Raw genomic sequence first — 5,245 nt, forward strand, 5'->3', positions numbered from 1 at the left:
CCCGTAAGATCGTGTTGGGTAGTCGTTAAGTATGTGACTTCGCAGCCAGATAGCCCGGTTGGAACACTAGCTATGTGTTCTGTCCGTGGTTTAGTTTCTTCGTAGTTAAAATAAGGATCAAAACAGTACCTGCTTCGTCGGGTGCCTGCACTCCAATTAAACACTGGTGAGTACGCCAGACACGTACTAAATCACTCCGTGCCGGCTGTCGTTACTATTACCCGCTCTGGCCTCCTCTCATCTGTCCTTCCCTGTGCGGCCAGAACACTCGTTTGAATGCTCCACGTAAATCGATCGTATGGCTCGTCATCGCGCTTTAGGATAAAGATGATGGTCTTTAACTCACCCGCCAGGAATTGCCCCGTGTGGTTCTCCCTCACCTCTACAGCCCTGCCCCACAATTCACTCCCCTGCTTCCACGGCCTCACCCCCAGGCTTCCAGACCTCGTGCTCACTGGCCCCCTTGCCACGGGGACTCCTTTGCACTCGCATTTAATCAGACTAGGAACCACCTTCCCTCCCTTCCTTGTCAACGTAACTCCTACCCATCATTTGTTTCTCAGTCCAAATGCCACTTCTTAGTGGAGGCCTTCTGTGACTCCTCTTACTTGGCTCCTTTCCATGTGGGAGGCTTTTATTTGTGTGAGGGATTTTCGGTAACGTTACGCCCCCCCATGTGAACAGCACGAGAGACTGGCCTAATGCGCGACAGGTCGCAGGGACTCAAGATTACCCTACTGTGAGAGTTTGATGAGAAAATCATGCCCCCCCCGTCACTTCTAGACCCCCACTCTTCTCTACGATCAGCTTGCAGGGTGGGAATTGAAGGGCAGAGTAGAAACTCATCCTTTCAGGCTATTGTATTCAAGTTCCTACTGGCTTCTCAATCTTTTGTTGGGGGAGAGAGAAATGGCCACTAGCAGGTGGAGTGTTACGGTTCCCTGTGCTCATTCACATCATTACTCTACCGGACCCTCACACCATGACTCAACTGGGAGGTGGGGAGTCTCCCTGCTTGCCAATGGGTAAACAGAGGCCCCAGGAGGTTGATCTATCCAAGATCGTACAGCTAGTGAGTGACGGAGCTAGGGTGAGACAGCTGCCCGAGGAACCTAGCTGTGCTCCAGCACCTGGCTGCCGCAGAGACCCAGACAGGGACAGGTGATGACGGCACAAAGGGAGGAAGGAGGTCTGCCCCTTGCCCTTGTCATTCGCTTCTTTGTCTTGGAGAAGTCCATCCATTCGATTTCCTAGTTGTCACAATTTGAGTTGTCTGGGAGAACACTCTGACCTGGAGTTTAGGGTAGGTGTTGATGAAAGGGTGCCCTTGGGATGGACAGGGACGGGTGGGAGGGACGGGTGGGACGGGTGGGACAGGGACGGGTGGGCTGAGGGAGAAGCTGAGCTGCGGTGCGGGACAGGCAGCCTCGGCTGACTCTGCGGAGAACTTGGGAGCTAAAATGGCCAAATGCTGGGCCTTTATACTCCCTCTTCCACCCATCATTGGTTGTGGGCCATCCGCCCGTGACTGAGGCCATCCAAGGAGGGCTGATAGCCATCCTGGCAGCTGGGAGTGACACGTCCTCCCCTGAAGGGGAGTCTGGGCAGGGCATCATCACGTCTACTCAGCTAGTCCCCATCTCCTGCTTTTTCTGCCTCATCTCTGGTTCTTGCCCTTTCTTCTACTCTTTGCATGTTTTCTAGTCACTCATCAGTCTGGGAGGACTTTTCCTGAATGAGTCTCTAATGATACGTGCCTATGATCCTGGGGCGGCCGGGCGTCTGAGTGCGTCGGATATTTGATCTGCGGTAACTGACACTAGAGTGATTACACAGCCTAAGGGATTAAACCAAAGAAAGAACCAAAGCAAAAGTAACCCACCTGCCCTTTTCCATCAGAGGCTTTATATTCCAGCCCACAGGTCCTATTCTTTTGAAGATAATTCCCACAAAGCCGAATAATTACATAACGCATATCCTCGTGCAAGGCCCGGCCGTGGTAGGACCAATGCCCCTGGGACCTTGCTTCTGTTTGGCCCTTTGTCCTTCTCAAGGGTTTCCACGTGTGCATGATTTCTCATATCAAGGCAGGCACAGCAGATATCAATTCCTTCTCGAGCCCGAGAGGACATACGGAGGTCGGTACCACGCTCAAGGCCACGGCACCAACTCCCGGCAGAACCAGGAGGAAAGCACGGGTCTCTCAACACGCAGAGCTTTTCGTTCTCCCGGTTTTTAGGGAGAAGGCGTCGGTCACAGGGAGAATCCCCTTTTGTGTGATGGTTTACTTTTTGTGAAAATATCCAGATTCCTTTTATTGGCCCGTTAGATTACTCAGGCTTTAAACTTGTGATAATTTGCTTTCTTTTGGAGTCAGAAGAGCCCAGGTTTGGGGGCGTCCGACTTTGGCTCAGGTCATGATCTCGTGGTTCGTGAGTTCGAGCCCCACGTTGGGCTGTCTGCGGTCAGCACAGAGCCTGCTTCAGATCCTGTCTCCCTCTCTCTCTCTCTGCTCCCCCCCACTCTCAAAAATAAACATTAAAAAAAAAGAGAGAGTCCAGTTTTTGTCACATTTGCTCCAGTGAGCCCCAAGGGAGCCAAAAGTGTAGACACCAGCAGATGTGAGCAAACAGCTCAGTGGATGTTTATTAATATATGAATATTATAATAATCACGATAATTATAGTAATACTAGGAATCACGATCTTTTTTTTTTTTTTTTTTTTTTTTTTTGCCTCTCTGGAAAAACAGGCTCCAGTCTCAGCAGAGTGCACTCCCAATCTGCAAAAGATGTCTTGGGACTGCTCTTTTTCACGCTCTCTGTTCTTTCCTGCCAGTGGGCTTCTAATCTCTCTTGGCATTAGGGCTCAGTTTCTTGCTGTGGGACCTGCACTCAGCCAAAGTGACCCCGGGACAGACTCAGCATAAACACAGTCCCCTGTGAGTCGACCTTCTGGGGTAAGTGAACAGGCGCTGGGCTAAAAACCCGGAACTGGGCACCGTTTAAGGATTGTCACCTGCTCCTTGGCTCTCTTTGTCCCCCGGGGGTGGCTGGCTCGCGGAGTGCATGCCCGGCCCAGAACCACACAAAAGCCAACATTTTATCGACACTCGACAGCCAAGCAAACACTTGATTCACTTACTTTTTCCTGGCTTTGCTCTACTTGATAACAGAGGAAGTGTCCCGGGGAGAGAGAGTGATGGCGGGTGTCAGCAGGAATAATTGTTCTGGGCTCGCTGGGGCAGGCGCGGTGCTCACCAGAGCTTACGCTGGCTGCGGGGCCGTTATTCGTGGGTGGGAAAGGGCAGTTCTCATCCAAGTCATCCGTGGCCTCTTTCGCTGGGTAAGTGTGCTGCATTTGAATTCACCGAGGCCGTGGAAGGGACTATTTGATTATTCAGAAAAGGGAAAGACTGAGCAGAAGGATTATTTCCCAGTCTAAGTGACCAAGACTGTCAGATTAAAGGGGCTGATTCTTTCCTCCTCATACAATCCCCATCATTCTTGAAAGACCTTCTGAACGCTAGTCCACTATCATGCTCTGGGGACATTTATGAGGTCAGCATCTCTCAAGGAAATGCAAGGCCAATACTCTGGGGTTATAAATGCGATTCTAAATATCTTGATGAGAATGTAACATCTCAGCAGGTGGCCCGGTGCTTCACAGAGACCCTTTTAAACCTCAAGTCTGTTTCTATTTTCTGATCATCCGGGGGAAGGGACGGAGTTTGAGGCGGCAACATGAAAAAGAGTTTGGGAAGGTGGTTGCAGAGGAACTGTTCCTTCCCTACCAGCTCAGGGACTCCCGGGCTGAACCTGTCCATATACTCCTGATGGCATCTGGAGGTCAACTGGGGAAGTAAGGTAATGAAAGAGATCCAACCCGTGTCGTACAGGTGGGTAAGGAAGAGTGAGGTGGTCAGTGAGTAGCAGACTGGGAGACACAACCCTGGTAATAAGGAGCTAAAGATTTCTGCCAGGGCGGCTGTGACCTAGGCATCGGGGATAAGATCATGAAGGAGAGGGACGTCCCTGCCCTCACCGAGCTAACGCATCGTTCCGCAGATAGCAGTTAATTGAAGACATGGACGCCACAAACGATGGGGTGCACTTTTCTGAAAGCTACCAAGCTTTAAACCTTTTGGTGGAGAACATGGGAGATCCGAGCGTAAGACCTCTCATGCTTAATACTTGTACAACGTCAAGGGTCAAGATGCAAGGGTCAAGACTGAACACGAGATGTGGCCATCTAAGCCTATTGACCTCTCCAAGGCTGGGACTCTTGACCTTGCTATATCAAGGGAATGGGGACTCTTGGCCACTCCATGGTCACCTCAGGCTCTACCGTAGGGTGTGTTTGGAGCAGCAGTGACTGTTGATGACTTCATGTCTCGGTTCTCAGCTTGGGCTTGTTGCCTTTGGCCCTTGGTCCAGGCTCTGCCCTCATGCGTCCTCTGGCTGGGTTCTGACGATCACATGAGGGAGGCACTTTTCCTCAGAAGCAAAAACAGAGTTGTTGGTTAGTTAGCAGGGTGGGCCGGTGGCCCCCTGGCAAAGATGCTGGCTGTGACTTAAAGCACCGGGAGTGGGCAAGGGAAACCCTCCTTTCCAAAAACTGATGAGGTTCCTCGGGGAGAAAGAACAGAGGTTTGTGGTGGGGAATTTGAAACTCTGGGCAAAGATAGGCCTGGAAGCGAAACACAGGCATGACTTCCAGGAACCAGGTCTGCTGGGAACTGCTGGGGAAAGGCCAGCCAGGAACACCTGGCCAGGGAGCCAAGGACACAACAGCCTCTGTGCTTCAAGGCTCTGTAGGCTGGAAGAGAAGGTGCGTGGCTACTTAAGGACTATGTGTTCCATACCCTTTTCCCAAAGAGGACAAGTTATCTCACTGCACTACACGGGCTTCTAAGGATAATAGATCAAAAGAGTAGAATTTGGGATTACTCCGAAAATCTAGAATGTATGACTGTCATGTTGTGGGGGAGGTGACATTTCTTCCCCACCCCATGTGGAGGGATATCTATTATGTGGTTTAGCCTTCTTTCTTTCTTTTCTTTCTTTCTTTCTTTCTTTCTTTCTTTCTTTCTTTCTTTCTTTCTTCTTTCTTTCTTTCTTTCTTTCTTTCTTTCTTTCTTTCTTTCTTCTTTACCAATCGCTTGAAAACATGGCAGGTACGAATGGCATTATTTTTTCCTATTTGTAGCTACACTTCACAATGTTCACATACACCTTAAAGGAAGG

At 50.4% G+C, this 5,245-nt stretch overlaps 1 long non-coding RNA gene across 1 annotated transcript; it reads right to left on the minus strand.

Moving 5' to 3' along the window:
- Positions 1-4,100: 4,100 nt before the first annotated feature.
- On the minus strand, positions 4,101-4,907 carry LOC123379859. Its single transcript, XR_006584791.1, has 2 exons — positions 4,864-4,907; positions 4,101-4,489 (listed from the first exon to the last, which is right to left on the minus strand). It is a non-coding gene; the product is annotated as an uncharacterized LOC123379859 (long non-coding RNA).
- Between the last annotated feature and the right edge of the window lie 338 nt (positions 4,908-5,245).

Source organism: Felis catus, chromosome C2, assembly GCF_018350175.1.
Source record: "Felis catus isolate Fca126 chromosome C2, F.catus_Fca126_mat1.0, whole genome shotgun sequence".
Taxonomy (NCBI): Eukaryota; Metazoa; Chordata; class Mammalia; order Carnivora; family Felidae; genus Felis; species Felis catus.